Below are 26,685 nucleotides of genomic sequence, written 5' to 3' on the forward strand. Positions count from 1 at the left end.
TCAAAGTACTGCTAAACCACAAAAACCAGTATGTGTGTGTGTGTCTGTGTGTGACTTACATCTGTGAGGTCCTGCTGTGATCATGATCTCTCCTCCATGATCCACACTAGAAAACACACACACACACACACGCACACACACACACACTTTAAGAGTGCAGCACATGTAACAGCTGCAGGAATATTTAGTTTTATGTTTATTTCTGATTGACAGAAATCTCAGAAGAGTTCAGAGAGAAAGAGAAAAACAAGTGTTACACAGAGATGAAGAGGAGCAGAACTTATTCATTATGATGGAAAAATTAGCTCATAAATTTTTTCAAATATTGAATAGAATAATAAAATAATGAATGTATAAAATAAAATAAATATTATAAAATATAAATAAAATGAATTTGAATGAAAATGGGCTCATGAAACTGTACAAATATTGCAAAGTATCAGAATATTTTTATGATCTATTTTTTTCATGAAATGTAATTGAGTTCTAAGCTTTTTTAATTTTTGGGTCTCAGTAAGTTTGTTTGTTTGCCTTTAAGGAAAATCAATGCAATGTATTTTTGCTCAATAATATTTTCTGATTATAGTTTAGAATTTGGAGGATATTTTATTATAATATGTTATTATATGAGCTATTAAGATCTGATTTTCTTCATTTTTGGGTCACGCTTGCTTCATGAAATGTAATTTATTATTTATTTTTTATACAATCAATGTTATTTATTTTTGTTCAATAATATTTTTTGATTATTATTGAGAATTTTAAAGGGATTTGATGATACTATGCAATATGTATACAATTCGTATGAACTTTTTTCCCTATACAATTAATTAACATCTGAGCCTCTACATTTTGTGGTTCTTGAAATGTTTTTTTTTTCCTTTTCTTTTTTTTGTAGGGAATATCAGTGCAATTTATTTTTGTTCAATAATATTTTTTTATTATTATTTGCAATTTTAAGGGAATCTTATGATAAACGAGCATACAAACAAAATAAAAAACACTTAAATTTCAAGTACCAAGTGTGACCCAAAAATGAAGGTAATGAACATTTTATAAATCTGGCGTTGTATCATAAAATCTCCTCAAAATTCTAAATAATAATACAAAAATATTATTGAACAAAATATATTACATTTATATAAAAATAAAATAAATCCTTTAAAGTACCAAGATGTTTATCAATAGTGTGAATATTTTCCACAAACAACAGTATTTGTATTTAGTTCTCTGTTTGGACTGACAGAAACAAAGTCTCTCTGACTGAAGAAACATCGTCGCTCCTCAAATACAAGCGTTGTGTGTTTTGTCTCAAAAGTGTAACCATACCTTTGTGTTGTGTTTTTATTTTTCTTTATATAAAACTCCATTTCTCTTGCTTTAATTTCGAGTTGCCTCAAGAGCTGCCCGTTTGTTCTGTCATTGATTATTCAGGTATCTAAGTGCTGTTCTATATATGATATTTACCATAAGACTTGAATTATGTTTGTTTAAAATATGTGCTTTTGTACACTGTATTACTTTTCGTATTAGAGTTGCCTGTTAAACGTCAGTCCATCATCACTCTGGTAAGAGGTGGTTGTTTGTGTATCAATGTGAGATATGATTTCAATTAAATTCATCTCAATATTCACTTCTTTACAGTGTAACATCAGGTTGCTTCAAATGTGTTGCATCAGGTCAGACGGCGCCGGGTTTTTTCCCGACAGTTAACGTAATCGCTCCAGTAGTTGATTTTCTTTGTATAATAAATGACAATACATTTTGAATATAGTATAGATGGCTACAAGTTTTCTCTTCGACTTTGAGTTGGCTCAGGCAGTGCCATTTAGTCCATAAACAAATGTTATCAAATGTTTAGTGTTTTACTTTATTTTTTTATGTGTAACGTTATCAGTTTACGATATGATTTCAATGAAATTTGTTCACAATGTACGCTTCTGCTTCGTGTTCGAGTTGCCTCAGGTCAGACGGCATCAGTTTTTTTTCTGATTCTGGCAGGTTGGCTACTGTTCTATGCAGGCTAATGATAATAATTAACAATAAGATTTGAACGGTATTTGTTTGCAATATGTGCTTCTGGACAGAGATGGGCATAAATACATGGGAATGTATTTAAAATACAAATACAAAATACTGTGTGGAAAATGTATTTAAATACAAATACAGTATTTTGTATTTAAAAAAAAAAATACATGTGAAATTGAAGATTCAGTGCAGATATCCGTATTAGGCTGAAATCTATCAAGGCCTATTCTGAATGCCAAAAAGCATTTAGATGTGTGCAACTGCTTAGAAACTTTCGTTTTAATTATATATACCTCTTTCCTTCCCCTGCAGTGTAAGAAATAACAAACTACAAAAACTTTTATTATGTTTTATCACCATCATTAAAAGCCAATGTGACAGACTGGCGTTCCAATGTGGCCCAGTTCTGTTTGTGTCACAATCTTAAAGTATCTGCCATCCAATATTGCTGACCTAACCCACCCAGTTGAACTAGTAGATGGAATTTCGATGGGTGATATGACCAAAATCTTAATTTTACTTTACAGTAACAATATATGGCATGGTTTCACAATTATCAATATCAGTTTTGATACCACAGCAAAAACTGAATTCCAAACTCTTTTGATGCTTTTTGTTTACTTAAGTAGTATAGTAACTTTATTAATGTAATTTGTTTAATGTAAAGTTTATTTGTTTCTATATTCATAATTAGATAATATAAAGTTTATCTAAAATATATATTTTTTTAATTAGAAATCATTTGGCACAATTTTTTTGGTGAACAATAAAACTAAAAGTGTGGTGTATCTTTCATCATTGTCCTCACAAATGCAAACAATCACAACATAAACAAACATTTGCATAGATGGGTAAACACAATCACAATTTGGAAATGTGTCCAGTTACATTTTCATAAAGCACCATGTTTGTAAAATTTTAAATGATTACATTTACAAAATGAGCCTGCATAGCAGAAATAATTGATAAAGTAATGGTAGGTGTTTAATACAATCATTAATTGAAATAAAATAATTAATGAATTAAAAAACATATATAACACAGTATTGTTCAATGTAGTGTTATACATATGTTATCATATTAATATGTTTTGTTCTAATGTCACAAGTCACAATTTCAAGTTTACTGGTTTTAACTTGATTATTTGGTTAGGGTTTAAGAAGTGTACTAAAAAACTTTTTCACATGTGTCGTAAAAAATGACCAACAACCTAATCAGTTTTCATGTGAAGAAATCCATTTATTCACAAACTTCTCACGAGACGAGTGTTTGACAGACAGTATAAGAGATGTTTGACAAATTATTCGGCAAACTACTTCCTCTCATCACTGCTTTTTCGTAGTTTGGAGAACAATTACTCAGAGTCGCATTCTGTCGTTTCACAGAATTATACAACGGAGAGCACGTCAAGCATAAAAGCCTTTTAGGTTTACTGAGGAGAGCATGCAGTAAGTAGGTTCATGGCGTAGAGCCATGCAAATTTTGAAAGTATAAACAAGGCTTCAACTGCACAAAGCTAAAGAGAAAGCGGAAAGTCCTATGTAAAAGATTTAGAAAAAGTTCCATCGATTCACAATTTATAATACAAGTACACAATACAAATTACATTAGATTTTTTCCAAAGGCTTTAAAATACAAAATACAAAATAGTATTTTGTATTTCAAATACGTATTTTAAATACATGTATCTGAAATACTGCCCATCCCTGCTTCTGGACAACTGGTTAGGTGGCTCCGAGTTAGTCAGTTCAACTTCTTCTTCGTCTTCGAGCTGTCTTATGTCATTCTGTGACAGTTTTTCCTGACAGTGTCATGACTTAAGTAAGGACTGTTTCTCTGTATATTAAGTAAAAGGATTTGGATTAGGATTAATGATATAGAATTGTCTTTATTTGTTTATAATACATGATTATTTTGTACAATTGTGTGGGTGACTGAGTTTTGGATAAGATAATTGAAGTTCTTAGTGTATTGATTAAGAAAGATTTAATTAAAATTCATGTAACAATATAAATTAAGCTTGTGTGTTTTTGTCCCAATAATGTATTATCTTCATTTAACTGAATTTACATTTATGTGCTTGTTCAGTGCAAAGTATCTGTGTAGATTAGGTTTGCTAAGTGTACTATAAATCTGTATCTGTATTTATCTGTATGAGTTAAAAATGCAAATAATTTAAGAGCTATTTTACCGAATAAATCAAGTCGGCTTTTAAAATGTGATATTCATTTAACCAACTAATATTTAATATGTGCGTCCTTGCTTGCTTTATCATAGTATTTGAGTTCTTGTTTTATAATGTTCTCCATCATTGAATTAAAGTATTCCTTGTGAAAAAAAAGTAAATAAATCATCCTATGTTATTGCCCAAAGAATAATTTCTAACATTATATTGTGTTTAATTTTCCTCATTAGGGTGATGCAGTGCAAGATATGAAAATATGAACACCCTGCTCTGGAGATCCTTTTGAAACATTTCCAATTGTGCCACGACCAGAGAAGAAACTTCCAACTACCCTCCTACATTATCTTGATGAAGCAACAAGAGTTAGAATCGGTGGCCTTCAGAAAAGTGAAAGGAAACTGGCCTCTTTGTCGCTATGAATGCCATCCGTTTTGCATATTTCAAAGAGTGCAACACAACAAATACTTTGTGAAGTGAGTGATATTTCTTCATTGACTGAGTGTGCTGCAAAACGGTAAATCAAAAACATTCTGAGGAAGTATGAAGTGCTCATTGAAAATTCAGTTGTTGGTGAGAATATTAATGCAATTTTTTATTTAAATCCACTGCTCACAAGCACCAGAAAAGGGGGAAGATAAATATTCAATGTCTTTGATCCAACTGGATATTTGTATCAGTGCACACAAGAACACTTTGTGTATGTCCCGCTATATAAAACACTGCAGTTTTTACTGAACAGGGATGATGTGTTTGAACAGCTTTTTTTTTTTTTTATGAAGGCACTTTTGTTGGACAATACAGGTCATTTTGCAATTGGGAGTACTTCAAAACAAACAGATTTTCTATTTTGTGTTTCTGTAGAACACCGATCCTGAGGAGACCTGCAACAAGGGACTTAAAGTTGGTGTCCTCGATATTGTCAAAGATGATTAGGCAACAGTAAATTCCAATCCCACAATAAGACCATGGATGTGGGGGTCGAAGAGCAAATTGTTCTTGATGAGGTTGAAGACCTCCCTGACGCATTTTCTTTACTTTTTGGTTTGATTTATGCGCTTAGTATCGAGTTCCCCAAAGAGGTAAACTTACACTTTTGAAGTTATTCAGAAGCTATTCATGCATCTTGGTTCTCAGTTTTCTCCAATAGTGCACAACTTGAAGAACAAGCTTCTAAGTTTGGATGTTTAAATTGGACAACTGTTAAAAGGCTGTTGCTTCTTCTGTCTTTTAGACAAGTCTTCAGACTGCATCTTTGTAAACACTGAACTGCAGCAGTTAAAACACTGTCTTAAAAGCAAGTCTGAAGTAAATGGATTTTCTATTTGTTCTATCTAGTTATATTTTCTGTTAAATTTGTACACAAGAAGTAGTATTTGATGCTGCTCTTTTTGGAATTAATTTGTATACCTGCAGTTTTATATTTAACAGGGAAACAAGTTTCATCTACTTGTACTGACTACAAAAAGTGTAGAAAATTAGTTTGGACTAACTTTTTAATCATTACTGTTAAATACAACATTTGTTTATACAATGTTTGGACTTGTGTCTTTAAAGGTTGTATTATCCAACAGATGTAGATCAATTTGGTTCAAACTGTGCTTTTACCGTTATTGCAATTATTGCTTGTGACAGATATGAAGGACAGATATGAAAGACTTTGACTGTTTAATCAAAATCGCTTAAATCACCTTTCTTTCCCATTCTGACATTCAGTTTGGAGTTCAGGAGATTGTCTTGATCAGGACCACACCCCTAAATGCATTGAAGCAACTGCCATGTAATTGGTTGATTAGATAATTGCATTAATGAGAAATTGAACAGGTGTACCTAATAATCCTTTAGGTGAGTGTACATTTATATATATTATAAATTATTATTAATATATATATATATATATATATATATATATATATATATATATATATATATATATATATATATATATATATATATATATTATAAATAAATTATTAATTAAGACATATAGGCCTGTCTTTTTATCTAAATGTGCTCTGAATAACAAATGCATTTGCATGAGTTCAAAAGTACTACATTTGCTACAGTGAAAATGTTTTTTTAACTACATTTTTCTTTGAATATCTGTCTACTGCAGCCATTATGCTTTGATACATTCTTCTGATTACTTGTGGAAGTCTATGGCTATACCTCCACTTAGTGGTCAAAAGCTGCAAATGCATTTGCCACAGAAGCAGTGGAAATACCCTTGGTAACAAAAATCAGAACGAACAAACAAAAGGAAAAACATTCTGGTTGAGTACCATCTGTATGGCCAACAAACAAAAATACCAGTACGCAGATATGTGCTTTTTCAATTACATTGTTAGTTAATGGAAGCATATATGTCACTTCCCAATGGCACAATATGTAAAAACAATATTCATATATACATTTTTGTTAAATGATGAACCTAAAACCTTCTCAAATTAACACTAAACTGTGCTTATGGTTTCAGAAATTGAGCACTGTCATTCATAATTATCACTATTTGTTGTAAATGCTTTTATATTTGAAAGCACATAAAACCATGAAGCTGAGCTTCCATCTGGGACAAAAGCTCAATGAACTTTCAGATTTTTCCCCAATGTAAAAAGCGGTCATAATGTTCCCATAAACTTTTAGTAAAGCAGTGTCTGGATGAGACCCCCCCCCCCCCCCCCACCCCCAAAAATAAAATAAAAAATAATAATTTAGCATGAATATTTGCTGCACAGATTATATATTATAATTTTATTGTTAAACTCACTTGAGTTTGTCCAGATGTTTGAGTGTATCAGAGAGCAGCTTCGCTCCTGATTCTCCTGGGTGATTGTAGCTCAGGTCCAGCTCTCTCAGGTGCGAGGGGTTTGAACTCAGAGCTGATGCCAGAGCAGCACAACCTTCTGCTGTCACCAAACAGCCAGATAATCTGCAATAACAAGTGGACTTCATCCATCAAAGGAATCTGAGGATTCAAAAGATTTAAAACAAACCTAGAGATAGCTTTTTTCTTGCTTGATGAGTAAGATATCTAACAACCATTCTATTAATTATCATTATTTAACTAACTTTTGTAATGCTATTATAAACCGTTATTTTCAGTGAGTCAAAACAACAGATTAGAACACTTGACTTGCCTGCTCAAAATATATTATTTTTTAGAAATAACAAGTCTTTTGGTGGGCTAAATTTAGCATGTCAATTATATTTATAAAACCAATCTCATTGATTGTTATGAAATTAAGGTGCAGATATGTGAAGGATTATTTTCACATAAAGAGCACTGTAAAACTTTTCATGCTTTCCAGTAAACTTTTCAAACATTGTAGTAATTAACTAGCAGCAGTTTTACCTTCAAAATGGTGTCAAAATTAGCGTGTTAACACAGGTCATTCATTTTTTTTAGTTTAACTCGTTAAAAATATAGAATGCAATTAACGCAGGGTTGGGGCTAGGGTTGGCCACCCATTCACAACTGCTGCTTCTGTCACTTTTTCTCTTGACAAGAAGTGCATTTATTCAGTCGTAGAATGACTGAGAATGGGAGATGTTTCAGACAGGCGCTCCACTTCACCTCAGGACCAGGTGTGAATTCAAACAGAGCAGAAACGGTACTGGGCTCGCAGTGTGTGCTCTTCAATTGCTCGCACAAATATGCTGTAGTCTGTATCGTTTCATATCAAAGTGCAAAATAAATTATGTGCATGTAATGTTATGGTTAGTTAAGTCATGAAGTTAACAAAAAAGGCAATTAAAGCTGCCTTAAAACTGCATGTGTGCAATATATTTTATATGAGTCACATTTAAGAACATGTCTCTGAAATGGTTTTCAAAACTGTCCTGGAGCAGCCCAGCACTGTCACCCTCTTAACTTGTCATGGGTCAGAGAAGGTCAAAAGAGATGAGAAAACATAATATGTATCAGATCCACATCACGTTCAGCAGCTCTTAAAGAAAGAACAGCCAAAACAACCTAATAACCAGCTGCTGTGATGTCAGTTAATCAAAGGACAAAGGGAATTATTTTATATATATATATATATATATATATATATATATATATATATATATATATATATATATATATATATATATATATATAGCTTTAAGAATTATCTATATTTCATTTAGAACTTAGAGTTTGAAAATTTCGATTTCAGAATATTTCTGCTAAAAGGCACATGTAAATATGGGTTTATGTGATAAGTTCACTTAAATTATTATATATATTTTTTTTTAAGTCTAATAAATGTTCAAATTGGTAGCTCTAAATTATACTGTAAAGTTGAATGGTGAAGCATCTGGACACACACCATTTTAAATTTTAATTAACAAATCAATTATTCATTAGATCATCAAATGATCACAGACCCATCAGCCAATAAACATACTAGGTGCCAGGGTGTCTGTGAATGACTCCAGATCCCTGGTTACCATGGCAACCACAACACTTCAGCAAGACTTTTGTGACCTGAGTGTATGTGGAGAGGATTTTCCTCCTGCTGAGTTCTCTCTGAAACATACTGCTATAAAAATGGAATCTTCTCTAATTAATTCTTAGAAAAACCTTTCTTTGAATGAACACACATATACTTCAGGTCATTTTGTATGTTGTTAATGTTATTGTATATTGTCATTTTGTCTTGTATCCTGTTTTATAAATGCTTGTAATGGAACTCATTCATGTCATTTTACCTATATGTAATTTTACCATGTTTAGTATCTATGAATTCATCTTCTGATGATCTAAACGAGAGTGTATATTAAATGTTGATACCTATGCAACATATTAGTGTTCTAAGAATCCTTACTAGTTTGTATATTAACTTATGATCCAGTTACATATGCAAATTACCAGGCTTTCACACAAAGAGCTTATAAAACTCCCCAGTATTTCCAAACTCCCACTTGGAGTTTCAGCTTTTCACACTGGACAAGCCTATCCTGAGAGGCGTTTCGCCCTCTCCTCTCTTCTATTCCCCTTGCTTCTGCAAAGAGTGTGTGAGCTAGAACTCCCTTGGACCCCTATGTCTGCGCCAGGCTTTGTGCCTTGAATTTTCCATTCACCAAAGATCTTAGGATCTCAGCTGATGTTTCTTTTAGCTCTTGTCACTTTCCACTGGAAAGAAACTCCCAATCATCATCAAGTCAGGACACCTTTGGAATTCATCACTCTCCAAAACCGGAAGAACATGATCGCGAATCCTACACAACCAAACCTCCAAACCAAAAAGAGTTTGCATCCAGACACTCATTCCAGGCCAAGGAAATGCAAGTATCATACATTTAAATAAACGAAACAGAGGTTTAGTATAAGCTATAGACCCCGTTATAAACTGCACTGATGGTTTTACTCAGGTGGTTGTCGGACTCTTTTCATAGCTTCATTCTATATATGATTGGTATCATCAATCAAATCTCATTTGCCCTTTCCCTTGTATGAATGATTGCATATATGTTTGTTTTTTTTTGTTTGTTAGACTAGTTTGCATTAGCATTTAGTTAATAAAAATCTTGTGCACAAATTACATGAGTTAGTGATTCTGCCTTACAAATCAACTTCCCTTTACGATTCAGATTTTGCTACATGATCTAATGCATTAATACTGTATGAAAGTATTTTATGTGGCAATGAAAATATCCTTTCTTAGAGTTAATATGAAATTGTGCTAAGGGTTCGCTGGATGAACAGATTAGTGTCACAATACTGGACTTCTGTTCCCTTGTGTTTTCCCTTTTTTGGTCATGTTCCGTTCCTAGTTTAGTTAATTGTTTACTCCCAACCTGTTTCCATTACTCTCATAACTTTCCTTGTGTTTAAAAACCCTGTCTGTTCAGTTCTGTTTTGTCCGCTATTGATGTATGATACCCCGATTTGGATTTGTGTTTGGATGTGCCCTTTTTCCTCCCGTGTATTATCAAAAAGATTTGTTATCTCCTTGTCGAGCATTTACTTAGCACACCTACACATATTAAAATTAGTTGATGGCAATTTAATTCTGCTACAGTTACTACTGGCATCTCATATAAATAATTCTAATTAATCATAATTCATTTTAATTGTATGCATTTCCCTTTAGAGCTTAATTTACAACAATTGCTATAGTCAATGGTTAAATTTGATTATTTCTGTATTTAGAATTGTTTAGCTTAAATAGACCTTTAAATTAAAAGTAAAATACTGGCAAAACATTTGCCTGTTACTGGGTCAAACAAAAAGTTCATAAATAGTGCAGACATGCATATGATAGACGTACATACAAAAAAAAAAATACAAACTCGATTCCAAAAAAGTTGGGACACTGTTTAAATTATTAGTAAAAAAGAATGGAATAATTTACAAATCTCATAAACTTATATTTTATTCACTACAGAACATAGACAACATATCAAATGTTGGAATGTAATGCCAAATATTGGCTCATTTTGGATTTCATGAGAGTTACATATTACAAAAAAGTTGGGACAGTTAGTAATACACATATTGTGTATGCCTATAGTGAACATACACTTTTACATAATCCATCTGTATAGTATGTTCATAGTACACCTATCTGTATATCATGCTAATAGTAAAAAAAAAAAATCATTAAATCAAATTATGTCAATAATATGTATCTACTCTGTATAGTTATTGTACATATTGTAGACCTTGTATATTCTGTACTTAGTGCTTATTGGACTTCTGGTTAGATGCAAACTGCATTTTGTTGCTTTGTACCTACATGTGCAGTGACAATAAAGTTAAATCGAATCTAATCTAATTTAATAAGAGGCCGGACAAAGTTAAATGTACATATAAGGAACTTATTAGGTCAATTGGCAACATGATTGGGTATAAAAAGAACCTCTCAGAGTGGCAGTATCTCTCAGAAGTCAAGATTGGCAGAGGATCACCAATTCCCCCAATGCTGCGGCGAAAGATAGTGGAGCAATATCAGAAAGGAGTTTCTCAGAGAAAAATTGAAAAGATTTTGAAGTTATCATCATCTACAGTGCATAATATCATCCAATGATTCAGAGAATTTGGAACAATCTCTGCGCATAAGGGTCAAGGCCGGAAAACCATACTAGATGCCCGTGATCTTCGGGCCCTTAGACGGCACTGCATCACATACAGGAATGATACTGTAATGGAAATCACAACATGGGCTCAGGAATACTTCCAGAAAACATTTTCGGTGAACACAATCCACCATGCCATTTGCCGTTGCCGGATAAAACTCTATAGGACAAAAAAGAAGCCATATCTAAACATGATCCAGAAGCACTTTTCTCTGGGCCAAGGCTCATTTTAAAATTGACTTAAGACACATACACATATATATATATATATATATATATATATATATATATATATATATATATATATATATATATATATATATATATATATATATATAAAAATAAATAAATTATATTATCTATAAATTTAGATATATATAAATTACAGCCTATGCTCTCAATGTCAAATGCAGAAATGCTAATCCATGGTTAGATTATTGTAATGCTTTATTGGGTGGTTGTTCTGCACGCTTAGTAAACAAACTATAGCTAGTCCAAAATGCAGCAGCAAGAGTTCTTACTAGAACCAGGAAGTATGACCATATTAGCCCGGTCCTGTCAACACTGCACTGGCTCCCTATCAAACATCGTATAGATCTTTAAATATTGCTTATTACTTATAAAGCCCTGAATGGTTTAGCACCTTAGTATTTGAAAGAGCTCCTTTTACATTATAATCCTCTACGTCCGCTACATTCTCAAAACTCAGGCAATTTGATAATACCTAGAATATCAAAATCAACTGCGGGCGGCAGATCCTTTTCCTATTTGGCGCCCAAACTCTGGAATAACCTACCTAACATTGTTTGGAAGGCAGACACACTCTTGCAGTTTAAATCTAGATTAAAGACCCATCTTTTTAACCTGGTTTACACATAACATACTAATATGCTTTTAAAATCCAAATCCGTTAAAGGATTTTTAGGCTGCATTAATTAGGTAAACCGGAACCGGAAACACTTCCCATATCACCCTATGTACTGTACATGGCATACTAGACTACTATTAAAATGAAACAAACCTTATTTTTTAAGGAATAATCCCACAACATATCTTCCATGTTTTATTTTTAATAGTAAATCCCCTTTGTTTACCAAAAAATTAAGTTTGCTGATTTTTTTTTTATAATTAAAAGAAAATTAAATGAATGTTTTAAACCTTCATTTGATAACCAGAAAAATCTAAATACACAATAAAATTTCTGAGGGGGGAAAAAACATTTCATAAGGCTATTTTAAGATAAAAAAAAAGATTAAATTAAAGTTGAACATACACTATGCCATTTAAAGCTGCAGTAGGGAACTTTTGACGCTCTAGCGGTTAATAAACAGAACTGCTTGCGACTTGCGGAAGAACATTGTAGCCGGAGCTACTTCTCTCTGTTTATGTCTATGAAGAATCACAAAGGTACTGGGTTACTCCGCGGCGGTACCCCCGAAGCAATCTAAAATAGTCTGAATATAAACACTTATTATAGGTGCATCCTAGTGATTCAGGACAAGCTAAAAACACGGTTTGGAAAATGGATTCATGGTGCACTCGCTTATTATGTTCATTTTTCTACATTTTGAACACAATCAAATTTACGGATCGCAGCTCTGATTGGTTGTTTTTTACCAGGAGCACATGACTTTCTGCAAATGGCAGTAGGACCACTGGGAGGAGCCAGAGGAGCTTGATTTTTTTCACAGATTATCTGTCTCATATTCTACTGTCAGGACATAATGACAGGTTTAATAAATATATAAAAAATATTTTTTACAAAAGTTCCCTACAGCACCTTTAAGAGCTTGGAGTCAGTATATAGATAAATTAAAACTATTATTTAGCAGAAACATGATGATAAATACAATAATCATGTTACAAATGATGCTGTTCTTTCAATTCATCAAAAAAAAACCCTAAAAAAATATTCTTAGCTCTTTTCAACATAATAATAATAATAGTAATATATGCTTTTTTGAGTAGAAAATCAGAATATTAGAAGGATTTCTGAAGAATTGTGTCATTGGAGTAATGATGCTAAACATTCTGATTTGAAATTCTTTGTTCCTAATACAGTGTTTATCTGCACTTGCAAGTGAATCTCAAGTTATTTTGTGGGATAATTAGTATAATATTTGATTGCAAATAAATGCACAGACACTATTTAAACTGAACAGAGATGGCATCACTTAATTCAATGATGAACTGCCTTTAACTGTCATTTTGCATTATTGACACACTGTTTTGCTAATGAATGTTGTTCAGTTGCTTTGACACAATGTATTTTGTTTAAAGTGCTATATAAATAAACGTGACTTGACTTGACTTAAACTACAAACATAAAAATATATACATTTATTTTGTCCTCACATTCTTTCTTGTAACTTTTCCCTTATTATGCAGCTTATTATGTGGGCCTTTGTCTTCTCAGGTTTAAATCAAAGTAATATTCATGGTCAATCATGCCTACTCAAATATGCCCTTTCGAAATAAAAGGTGTCTTAGAAATTGTAAATCAATCAAATTTTTTCTGTGAGCTAGTAAACAAGAAAATGTTCACATCATTTTGTATGTGTTTTATGACCTTATTTCAGTGACTTCAAAATTGTAGTGTTTCACTAACCACACATAAACGTACATACATTCTATTTACATATTATTGTAGCCAAGTTTGTACTAAATACAGTGTTTTTAGACTTAAGCCATGTATATGTTTATAAGCAACTGAAAAAGCACAGAAGTAAGGGCACGTCAAAACTCAACCAAAACCCCCTAAGGTTAACATTAGTTAGATAATAATTTAACCCTCTGAGGTCTAAGGGTATTTTTGAGGCCTGGAAAAGTTTTGTCATATTGTCAAACTGGGCTATAATAATATGAGCAGCATGTATGTACATGATTGTGTTTTTTGAGAAAATAATGTTTATGAATGGTTAGTGAAAAACTAAAAATTGCAAATCACTTGAATAAGGCCATAAAACACATACAGAACATTGGTTCCCGGGACTTTTGAGAACTGGATCTTGTAGACCAGAATTTTTATTTCTAAATTATGTGAAAATCATCTTGTTTGCTCACTCACAGAAAACAACATATTGGTTTAAATTTTCTAAGACACTTTTTGTGTAGAAAGGGTCTATGCGAGAGGGGACGAACTATCGTTTAGTCAGGAATTATAGTTTGGAAAAAATCTAACTAGTAAAATGTTTACACATTACATGAAATCTAATAAAAGTATATATAAGACTTACTCATGTTTATGATCTCTGCTGAATAAAGGGCTTCATTTTTTTTTTTCTAAGGAAATCCAAAACTCAAATCCTGAGGTAATCTTCATCACATCTTCTTGGGGTGAATTATAGTGCTGTCACTTTTGTGGAAAAATCATTTTCGATTTTTAAGACATAAGTGTTCATTGAATCGATTGTAAAATCGATTGTCCATGTCGAAAAAAAAAAAAAAAGTTTCCTTTTTCAACATCAAATAACGGACAAACGTAAAGAGAGCGCTGGAAACGCACAAGTCAGCAGTATTTCTTATTTATTGGCATGAAGTTTAGTGAAGAATAACAAACGGCAACAGGAGTGCAAAATTCTCGAAAAAATATATATGCAGAGGGGACGGCTGCCATAACAAAAGAAAAACATCACTGCAGGCTTCAACCTGGCTGCATTTATGATTTAGGCAATTCAAAAATCTCCAAGATTATTTTTAATAATGATTCAATCCATTTAAAAAAACTGTTCAAAAAATGAAACTTTAAATGGACTTGAGAACAGACCATGTGTGTTTTTTTATTGAACATAACCGCAGGCAGGCAGTCATATTGTAGACAGGCATATTGTAATGCACAAAAAGGCGCAAAATAAGGCCATTACAAATTTATTGGACAGGAAAACAAGTCAATCAACATTTTCAGGGTCCAAAGCAGAGCGTTTTTTATTCACTATATGTCCAGCTGTTGAGAAGAAGTGCTCCGACCGCACTGATGTCCCAGGGACACTCAGGTACAGCTGCGCAAGGTGGGGGTATTACTGCCAATTTCCACCGCCGGTCGCTCTCAGCTTGCAATGGTCCTTTTCATAACTCATAACTCGTCTACTGCACCGCGAGACCTCCAGACGTGCCTAAACGTGTCTTTACATTGACTTAACATTGAAATAATTTGCGCCAGACGAAGAGGTCGCTTTCGATGTCACTGGGTCTTACAGGAGCTTAAAATTGCTGCTATTTTCTGTCTAGCTCTCGGAAGGCATTCTGCACTTTCAGATCTATTTTTCTTTTTTTGCTTGTTTGTGAGTTTTGTTACATCTATTTTTTAATTGTTTAATTATTTTAAAATTAATAGTGTACATATTTGATTAAAATCGATTCCCTATTTCCATTTTCGAAAACTTTTTTGGTTGGTCCGATCGATTGTGCAATCGATTTTGGAACTAAAAGTGACAGCCCTAGTGAATTATGTCTTATTCCTCTCACCACGAAGCAAACAATAAAATAAAAAAAATCTTGAACAGTCTTGCTGCTTTGTTTTCTGTGTGGGCGTTTACAAGCCGCGGGCTTCATGTGAAACATTATAATCTCAATAGCGCATTCAGTGCGAGGGCGTGGTCGCTTTAGAGATAATGAAGGGAGACGTGAAAAACTGGACATCGCATTGTCTTCATATGGATTACTTTACCACAGAATATTTTTTATAGTTGACATGTCAAGCTTTCTGTAGATATATCTCAAGTCTCTTCAGTGAGTATTCACTGAGTTACAGTTCATTTTAATGACGCGTTTCTAAATGAAGATCACCGCAGACCAAGGCTGCAGACAGCATACCTTGTTTATTATCTTTATTTAATAAATGCACAAAGTTTTATGTCTGTATACAAATAAAAGTAGACCCTTTAAAGATTTGGGCCTGGTTTCCCGATAACGCTCACTCTTAGCGTGCTAAGAAGACCTCAAAAGATATATCTTACCAAAGTTGTTTATGTTCCTAAGTGTGTTCCCCGAAGTGTCCCTTAGGAAGCTTCTTAGCATGCTGCCTCTTACGTCCGACGTTACAAGAGCGCTGTCCAAAGTGAGGGTGCTGAATTAGTTGGCATCGATTGCTCATGAATCGATTTTCCACTTCACACGAAGGTGCAATACAGCGTTAAGAAAGACAACACGTTCTATGCAAATGAAACATTCCTCAAATTATTATAGTAACTTTTATTTTAACATATTTTAAGTTATCAGTAGAATATAGAGTATAAATTTAATTATCAAATGGTCAGTAATGTTCACACGATATGTTGTGACGGTTAGACGAACCGGGGATCCCTCGCTAATCATCCACCCTCATTATCCCATTGTGCCACTTGTGCCGCTTCTTGACATGGGTTTAACGACTTATACAAATTATATGATACACTTTTATATTAATGATAAGGTACTTTACAATCTGAATTGATTGGCAAGCAGCTGCAGTTACTTCTGTTTAATGCGGTATTGATTGCAATTGGTTTATGTTTTAAATAAAAAGCAATCTATCTACAATGAACAGAGAGAGAGAGAGAGTTAGATACAAAATATGCTGGGGAAGCAAAGTAAAAAAGGGCACCAAGTCTCTCGTCAGAGGAACTTGAAGTTTTGCTGGAACTTGCCACAGAGATCACACCCCTGTGGTCCACTATAACCTGCACGTTTATGGCCGTGTATCCTTTCGCGGTGAGTAGCCTACGGCTGATCAATCACTGATGGATTGGCGATAGGGATGAGTGTGCCATCCACCAGGATGTAATCCCCGGCATGGCGCAGAGGGGCGTTGGTGACAGTGTGGACGCACCTCCACACCGAGGTCTTGATTAGGCTGTAGCCCTCTCCCACGACCTCGATGAATCTCTCTGTAGCAAAAAAAAAAAAAAAAAAAAAAACGTAGCGCAGGTCTGAGAAGGTCCAGCAGCTCCATAATGAGTTGTCTTGGGAGGCGATTTTTTTTTATATATAGCCACGTCAGGCAAAATGTCAGAGGGGCTTAAGTTTTCCCAAATAAAAATATTGACATGGACTAAACGGCTCCGCATCCGGCTCCGTCTTTGATTCAATACAAGGACACGTTGCATCGCTGCTATGGTCACTTATTGGACACAATCTTGATTACCATCTATAGACCTTAGCCATTTAGAGCCAAATTTATTGCCAATTCACTTTAATTACATTACGAAAAAAGCCTAGGCTAATTACCACCATATTAGTTCTGATACCACAAAGTCAACTTCATAAATAGGCCTGTATCCATTGCGAACATAATTTATTATGAGACTTAAAAAATAACATAAAATCATTGTTGAGCCACAATATTGTCAACATACCATAGTTTGACTTGTACTGCACTGCGCTGATTTCTAAAGACTGCTGTACAGTAGCATCTTGAGCTCAAACAACGCCAAGAGAGAGCTTACGAATGGTCCAGACCAACCTTACGAAAGTGTGACTTACAGAAGATATACTTAGCGTACAAACGTGTCGGGAATCGTGCAACAAGGTTAAGAGAGAGGTTAAGGAATAGGTTAAGAACTACTTAGCGATAAGAACGTTTTGGGGAACCGGGCCTTGATTAATATATTGCACTTATTTGTGCGATCAAAACTGAAAGTGTAATTTAAGTTCTTTTCGGGGATATCAGGAGAAAATGCCTCATCGTGTGTATACTCAGGTTAACATAAACTGACAACTAAAAATATTTATTAGTGTCAGTTGATTTCTTAGTTAATGTTTATTAAACCAAAAGTTGTAACTGCATTATTGGGCCTAATAGATTACAAAGTAAAGTTTATTTTATTTTATTTTTCTCACATTAAATTTAGTTTTCTGTAAACAGACTTGCTTGTTCTTCTCCTGTATTAGTAAATCTGTCAAGCAATAATTACCATCACTACAGTGCACATGCTACCCAGTACTGGAGCTGTCTCTTTTTCACACCGACACAGAATAGGGCTTGGGCGTCGCGACGTCATTACTTGGCGTGGCCACCACGTTGACAGCCTCCTTTACTGCTACTCGGACTACTGTGCAGTGTTCAGACATACTCCCTCTCATCCGTGTGTCTTAATTTGATTACCACGGAGCACGGAGACCATAACATCTGAATATTAATTTATATAGCTTAAGTTAACATTGAAAATAAGGGAAATTTCTCGAGTTACTCATCCAAAATACGGGAAATTTCAACATTCATCTTTTTGTTGCTATCCCTCTGCTGACAGCAAAAAGTCTTACTACAAAACTGCTGCATTAACTAACGTTAAGCGATTTGTGAAGCTAGGTCTAACGTGACTTTAGTTACAGGTTGGCGTGAAATCGTGCTCTCACAACAACCACGCTATCTTAAAAAGCCCAACATCACGCAGAAGTATAAATTGGCCTTAAGCTTGCTCTTAAGTAAGCAAACGATGCTTTGAAAACATGTTTTGCTGGAAGGGCAAGGGGTAGCAACAGGACAACAGTACAAAGACTGACAGGTCCGATCGAAGGGCTTACGGGATATTTTACAGGAAAATACTAAAACGGGAAGACAGCGGGAAAAGAGCTCAAATACGTGAGAATCCCGGATAAAAACGGGAGGGTTGACAGCTTCTAACTAAACTTTTGTTAAAAGTAATTACATGTGTAAATGGTTGTTAGCACTAACGTTTACCAAACTAGCAGCAAGGTGTAGCGCAGCTTACCTTTGTCCATAAAACCGGCTAACGTATACTGTTTGCCGGTTTTATGATCTGCAACTCCTGAACATATCCATTTGTGAACTGCACATGAGACTCCAATGACTTGTAGCTTCAGAACTGTTCTGAAGTGTAAGCGCTCATAAAACAAACAATGTAGCCGAGGATATCTGTAATGCAAAAGTGCGGGAGCAAGTAATCGTCGGTGCTCCACTCTTTGTTGGGAATTTCATATGGATCCAAACCGTTAATGTTGCCGATTTTGTGCACATACCGGTCCCTGACATCCCTATTTTGTGTATCCCTTTAAATCCCACAACCTTTTCGTGATTTTACCATCTTTTCTCTTTCTCCCAACTCTGCTTCTTCTCGTTCGACTTGCTGTATGTTTACATTTGCGAGGCTGCCAGCAGGACCGTCACATCCCAGAATGCAACGCGGCGCCCAAGCCCTAATGTCTTTCCAACATTCTGGCTCTATAATTTAGTAACATGTAAAACACAGCCTTATATTAGTGAGGGTGGATCTGTACACAACAACTGTGTGCATGTATGCTGTTATTTTAAACAGACCCTTAAGTACCTCAGTATGTTGAGTTGAGAGTTTGGACTCTTCAGTCCAGCACAGAGCAGCTTCACTCCTGAATCTTGTAGGTCATTATGACTCAGGTCTAGCTCTCTCAGGGAGTTTGATGATTGTAGAGCTGAAGACACAATTTCACAATTTCGGATCAGTAAGATTGCAGTCTGCCAATCTGAAAAAAAGAAGAGAAGACTTTGGTTATAATGTCTTGACTGGCAAAGACTGAGCTCTGTCTTCCTTGCCACTCAGACTCTACAGCATAATTTCAGCATCCAGCTAGGTTCATCAACAATTACCCCAAAAATGTTTTGTCAAAAAAAATTAGCATAATCTTTGATGACCAGCTGACCTTCAAAGAACACATTGCAAAAACCGCATGATCATGCAGATTTGTATGGCACAACATCAGAAAGATCAGGCCCTTCCTAATGTAATGCACAACTTCTTGACCAGGTCCTTGTCATTTCTAGGCTGGACTACTGCAATGCTCTTCTGGCTAGGCTTTTATTATGTGCAATCAAATCTTTACAAATGATTCAGAATGCAGCAACACAGCTGTTCTTCAATATGCATGAAGAGGCCCATGCCTCTCCATGCCTCCTCTCTTCATCTCCCTTTGATGTGCCATAAACACGTAGTTCTCTAAATAAGGGTTTTTTGAACTTCAAAGTTTCATCGCTTTAGTATAGACTGCAAGGCCTGAATTGGGTGTCTGACAAACATCCCAATATTATTTAATGCTAAACAGTTCAAGAAAAAATTTAAGTAAAAAAGAACAGAAGGAAAACATATTAAGATTTAAAATATTTTAAAATCTTAAAACATATCTTACAAAAAGACAATTGTTTTAACAAGTCCAGGATTAAGTTTGAGGATGGTTCTCCAAGTATTTTTCAGTGTAAGTTAAATATACTTTTTCATTTTAGAATTCATAATTTATGTATACAGTACAACTTCTAAGGCTGTGAAGAAAAAATAAACGATACATTTGTTTAAATCTTTATGAATGACAACATTCCCTACATTTGTTCAATACAGGATTATTTTTGTGTTTTTGTTAGTTTGTCCTGTCTTTAGTTATATTCCTGCAATCAGTTTCACCAGGGATGAACTGCTGAACATTCGGCAGAACGCACCACAAGATATTTTTACCGGATTTCAATTATGCAGATGTTTTACTGAATGTTGTTAGCGGATGAGCACCGGCACTGATCAAACGCTTCAGGTCGAAGCAACGGGGAAAGCGAGCGGGAGCGCTCGTCAGACTCAGGAAGCGCGGTTTTCGAACACAGTTGCCTAGCATCAATCTAGCAAATCTCTGCTCTCTACCCAACAAAACGGACAAACTCATTCTGCTCTCTCAGTCAAATAAGGATTTCTCACACTCTGCTGCTCTATGTTTCACGGAAACATGGCTGAATGACGCCATACCGGACAGCGCGCTCCATCTGCCCGGCTTTCAGCTGTGTAGAGCGGATCGCGACGCAGTATCAACAGGGAAATAAAGACAGCATGTTACATGTCCCACAAGAGACAGTAATATATTGGATCACTGTTACACCATAATAAAGGATGCATATCACTCTGTTCCATGAGCAGCTTTGGGACATTCTGGTCACTGTCTGGTTAATCTTATACCAACCTACAGGCAGAAACTAAAATCAGCTAAACCTGTATTAAGGACTGTAAAAAGATGGACTAATGAAGCAGAGCATGATTTACAATCTTGATTTGACCTCATTGATTGGAGTGTTTTTGAAGCTGCTGCCACCAATCTGGACGAGCTCACAGAGATTGTAACATCTTATATCAGTTTCTTTGAGGATATGTGTATTCCTACCAGGACTCATCTAACTTACAACAATGACAAACCGTGGTTCACTGCAAAACTCAGACAGCTCCGTCAGGCCAAAGAAGATGCTTACAGGAAGGGGGACAATGCCTTGTAAAAACAGGCTAAATACACACTGTAAAAGGAGATCAGAGTGGCAAAGAGGAATTATTCTGGAAAATACGGACTCCGTTCACTTTCAACGTCTCAGCATCAGTGTGGAAATATCTAAAAGAGGTAACCAACTACAAGACGCCACACCCCAGCAATGTGGGGAATCAACGACTGGCAGACGATCTGATTGAGCTTTTACCTGCAACCCACCCTGATTGCCTCTCCGCACAACTGTTCACACCACTAACCACTCCTGCAACCCATCCTGAACACCTCTCCAATCAACCGCTCTCACCATTCAAACCTCCTGCATCCCCCCTCTCCCCCACACCTGCAATACAGATAAGCGAGGATGCAGTGCACCAGGTCTTCCGGAAGCAGAAAAGGAAAAAAGCACCAGGCCCAGATGGTGTTACACCAGCCTGTCTGAAATCATGTGTTGACCAGCTGGCCCCCATCTTCACAAATATCTTCAACAGATCTCATGCTTCATGCTTTAAATGCTCCACCATCATCCCCATCCCAAAGAAATCTAAAATTACAGGACTAAATGACTACAGGCCTGTGACTTTAACGTCTGTAGTCATGAAGTCATTTGAAGAACTGGTGCTGGCCCACCTGAAGGACATTACTGGACCTTACTGGATCCTCAGCCTACAGAGCAAACAGGTCTTTGGACAATGCAGTAAACATTGGACTGCATTATGTTCTGCAACACCTAGACAGACCGGGGACTTATTTGAGGATCCTGTTTGTGAACTTCAGCTTGGCCTTTAACACTATCATCCCAAACCTCCTCCTTAATATTTATATACACATACACTTATTTATCTAACACACATACTTAGTGTACACTTACATTTTGCACATAATATACCTGTACATACATAACTGCTTTTTGTAATATACCTGCCTACAATTTTCAATATGTATATTGTCATTCCTTTCCTACTAATTTGCATTTTTTGCATTATTTATTTATTTTTCATTAGTTTTTTTTGTGCTTCTATCACGAAAACAAATTCCTCGTATGTGTAAAAATACCTGGCAATAAAGCTCATTCTGATTATGATTATGATTTTTAGTTTACAACTTATGTACACTCGCTGAAGCAATATTTCCCATAATCCAATGTGGAGAAGACAGACGAGCTTGAAGAGATGGCCTGAATGAGAGATGCAGTTTCTTATTTCTACTTGAATGTTTATTTCATGCATTATTAATATTATTATATATTAATTAGGCATTGACTCAAAGTTTTACTAATTTACTAATTTTATATTCATCCTAGTGTAAAATTACCAATCAACTGAGGCCGCTCTATGACTGTCATCTTAATTGAGTGTGCATTTCGGGAGAGTTTCAAAAATAATAAAAACTTTTGAAATACATAAGAAAAAAATGAATGTATTTATTATTTTTAAATACATTTAAAAATTTCATTCAGGAAGCTGTTCTGGTTGGCTGTACGGTGCAAACAGCGGTGTCCCTATCAGCGATTCCCCTGGACATTCAGAAGGCTGAAGGCGCGTCCATGGATGATTCATGTAAGCACAGCGTGTGTGACCATGGCAACGCTGCAATCGCGTCTCTCCTTTCTTAAAGAAAAAGGAGCAGACCCCTCTGTCACTACCCGTTCTGGTTTCTGTTTGTCCTGTGCAGCTGCTAGGTGATTTTGCTGGGCTGTCTTATGGCAGTCCCAACAGGTAATTCAGTTTCCGCCGGGGATCAGATTTCGATTGCAGCCTCGGGGATGGGCTATTGAACTCTGTGGATGAAGATTTGGCAAGGCTGCCCCCCATGGGTGTTGTCGCCACTGCCAAATTGGACCCAGAGTTGACAGGCAGCTGCAAGCATCAGGATGGAGGTGAATGCACCGCCCAGCCCTGAGTGCTCATGGCTGTTCGATTGGTTCTCTGTGTAGAGCGCTGCTCACAACTGCGTTTTGATCTGGTTCCATTCTTCCCCGGATGTGCATGGGGAAGTGATGTAGTCGTGGATGGCCCCTTTTTACGGCCAGAAGCAGCTCGTTTCGTTCCTCACTACCCTCAATGGCGGGGCAGCTAGGGGTGCATCGACAATCCCACGCAGGGGGATCTTCTTGTGCTTGAAATAACAAATATACCTCAAAATCTTTAAAAGGGAATAATTCAGCACCTGCAAATTATAATCTGACCTTACAGCTCACATGCACAGAGCCGGGTCTCAAAGCCATTGAAAAATGAACTGAGTTGGACAAATACATATAAATAAATACATAAAACAATTATTCAATATTAACTATGACTTTTCCCTTAATCATCTTCTTGTGCTTGAAATAACAAATATACCTCAAAATCTTAAAAGGGGAACAATTCAGCACCTGCAAGTTGTAATCTGTCCATACAGCTCACGTGCACAGAGCCGGGTCTCCCAGCCGTTGAACAATGAACTGAGTTGGACAGATACAAATAAATAAGTACATATAAATAAACAATTATTCAATATTAACTATGACTTTTCCCTCAATAAATTCATAATTTGCTAGTTAGTAAGGTAGTTGTTAAGGTTAGGTATTGGCTAGGATTAGGGATGTAGAATAAGGTCATGTAAAAATAAGGCACTAATACGTGCTTAAATAGATGTAGGGTATCAGACCTGAACCACACAGTTAAAGATTTGATCGGGAGCATGGTTGAAACATGAGGGGCTGAATTCCACAGAAAGGCAACAGGATGTTGTAAATCAATTCCTAGAACAACAAGTCGGAAGCAAGTCCACTAACTAGCAGCTTGAACAGCTTTCAACATTAGAACAAATGAACAATTCCAATTCCAAGTAGAGATTGTCAAATTTGGGGGAAGTAATCAAGATTGATGGTCAAAGAAATGCACAGCAAGACCATCTTTTACAGATGAAATTGAACCAAAATTAACTCAAAAAGACTTATACAAAGAATACTAGTCCATTTCTTGACTCCATATTATATATGTAACCTACACATTTGACTTTCATGTTTCATCGCTTGTTGTGTATGTCTTTTTAATAGCTATTTAAAATCTTAAGGATTCATATTCATGTTTAGTATGTCTGTTTGAATCTAATTGCTTGAAACGTTTCTAACCATCAGTTATTTGTCAAATGTATCATATTCTTGTTATAGGAATCATGTCCAAAATTATACCCTGCAAGAGCTGGAAAATTTGAATCATGTGATTGATAAGATAAAATATGATCTATGAAAGGGAGGGACAAACATCACAACACCTCAAGCAAGGAAAATATATCTAATTGGTCGAGACAACATTTGACGTGTGGTCGAGACGCCAGTTTAAATACTCAGGACATCATAAAATGTTGCTTTTAGCTTTTGCTTTTGGTCATGCCTGCTCTTAGCTTTTGTTTTTAGTCATCACATTTAGTGTTCTTTGAGCGCTGTCCCAGCGTGCTTCAGCCTGCATGCCTACTGCTACTTAGCCACGATGAGAACAAACACCATCTAGTCTGGTGAAACTTATTTCTATTCTTTTACTTTAGTTTCTTTTCTTTTCCGTTGAGAGTTTTGTGTTCTGAGTAAAGTTTTGTAATGGTGTGTCTCCGAGTCTGGCCTCGAGTGCCCGTCTGAAACTTCAACCAGCCCACAACTCCACATTGTCAGCCAACACCCAACCACGAGCTCCCCAATGCCTTCATTTCAATGACCACTGAACTTCCAGACAATCTGCAAACTCAGGAAACCCCTTTTTGACGAAAACAAGTAACATACCTCCAGACTGACTGAACTGGTGTATCTAATATAATTTTAACCTCATTGAGGAACTCAAAGTGCTTGATGGTTGTTCATGTTTATGCAATTTTACGTATTGCTGTAAAACTGGGATTTCACATTTTCATTTAAACAAATCTGGGTGTTATATTAGACCGTTCTGTCACCGATGGAGATTTGGTTCCTTGCTGCTGTCACCTCTGGCTTGCTTAGTTGGGGACACATAATTTACAGCGATATTGCTGACTTGATTGCAAATGATTGCACAGATACTATTTAAACTGAACTGAGCTGAATGATGACATCACTGAATTTAATGATGAACTGCCTTTAACTATCATTTTGCATTATTTACACACTGTTTTCCTAATTAATGTTGTTCAGTTGCTTTGACACAAGCTTTTTTTGTTTAAAGCGCTACATAACCTGTTAATCTGCACCCTGACGCAGGCATCCTGTACTCCCCTTGTTTGCACTTATCAATATTTATGAATAGATTAAATGAAACAGGACAAATTTAATCTTATCAAACTATGTATCATTATAAAGATCTAAGCCCCAAGCATCGAATGGCAGATCAATGTTTTTCGATGGAAAGCAAATAAAGAATGTATTAGCTAAATTTGTGTAAGCAGTACACATCAAAACATGAAGAATGAAAATGCAGTACATACCAGATTCATCGTAATAACAAGTCATAAACACATCCACAGCTGTAAATCCCAGTTTAGTTAGAAAGGTAAGTGTCCACTGAATGAAATTTCATGGAGCACGATTAGTCCAACAAGGCAATAACATTGTAATATGGATGATAATTACTTTCTTTACTTTTCAGTTCTTCAGAATTATAGTGCTCTTTCGCGACGGCTCGTGACACGCGCTCTGACGCACCTGTCAAATGATGGAGGCAAAGCTTAGCGATCACCTTTTTCTTAATTTTTTTCATTTTCCAACATGTGTTATATATGTGTAAGTGTGTTTAATGTTGAATGTGCCTGTATCTGCACGATTGCCACCTGTCTGAGTGCAAATGAGCTCGCTATCACTGTGTAATCAAGGCTATCAATGTGAACACCATCTTTATGAATAGAGTGTGATTTATTGACTTTATGGCGCATTTATATGATTACCATCTCTATAAATGGCCATCAGCAGGTATTTTCATTGTAATTCATTGTAAATGCTGCATTTTTAGCAATCCCAGAATGTTCTGTAATTGGTATACAAAGTTAAATATTTTTTTTATGTTTCTTATTTATTTTCTTACTCAAATTATTCTTATTGTATCTTTCTAGTGCTCAAATAAATCACTTATATTACTGTATGTCTAAGTGTCTGTCTATTGTTTTATAATAAAAAAAAAAATGCAGTGGTATGTTTAATGATTGAAATGGTTTGGCAGCACCCCATCACTCTCCTTCTTGGTCAAATAGCCCTTGATGCCTTCAGTGTGACT

The 26,685-nt window shown here is 35.4% G+C and overlaps 1 pseudogene; it reads right to left on the bottom strand.

The window, feature by feature from the left end:
- Window positions 1-26,685, bottom strand: part of LOC113047374 (NACHT, LRR and PYD domains-containing protein 12-like) — a 39,590-nt pseudogene continuing 12,905 nt past the window's right edge.

The sequence above is a fragment of the Carassius auratus genome, chromosome 28, assembly GCF_003368295.1.
Source record: "Carassius auratus strain Wakin chromosome 28, ASM336829v1, whole genome shotgun sequence".
Classification (NCBI taxonomy): Eukaryota; Metazoa; Chordata; class Actinopteri; order Cypriniformes; family Cyprinidae; genus Carassius; species Carassius auratus.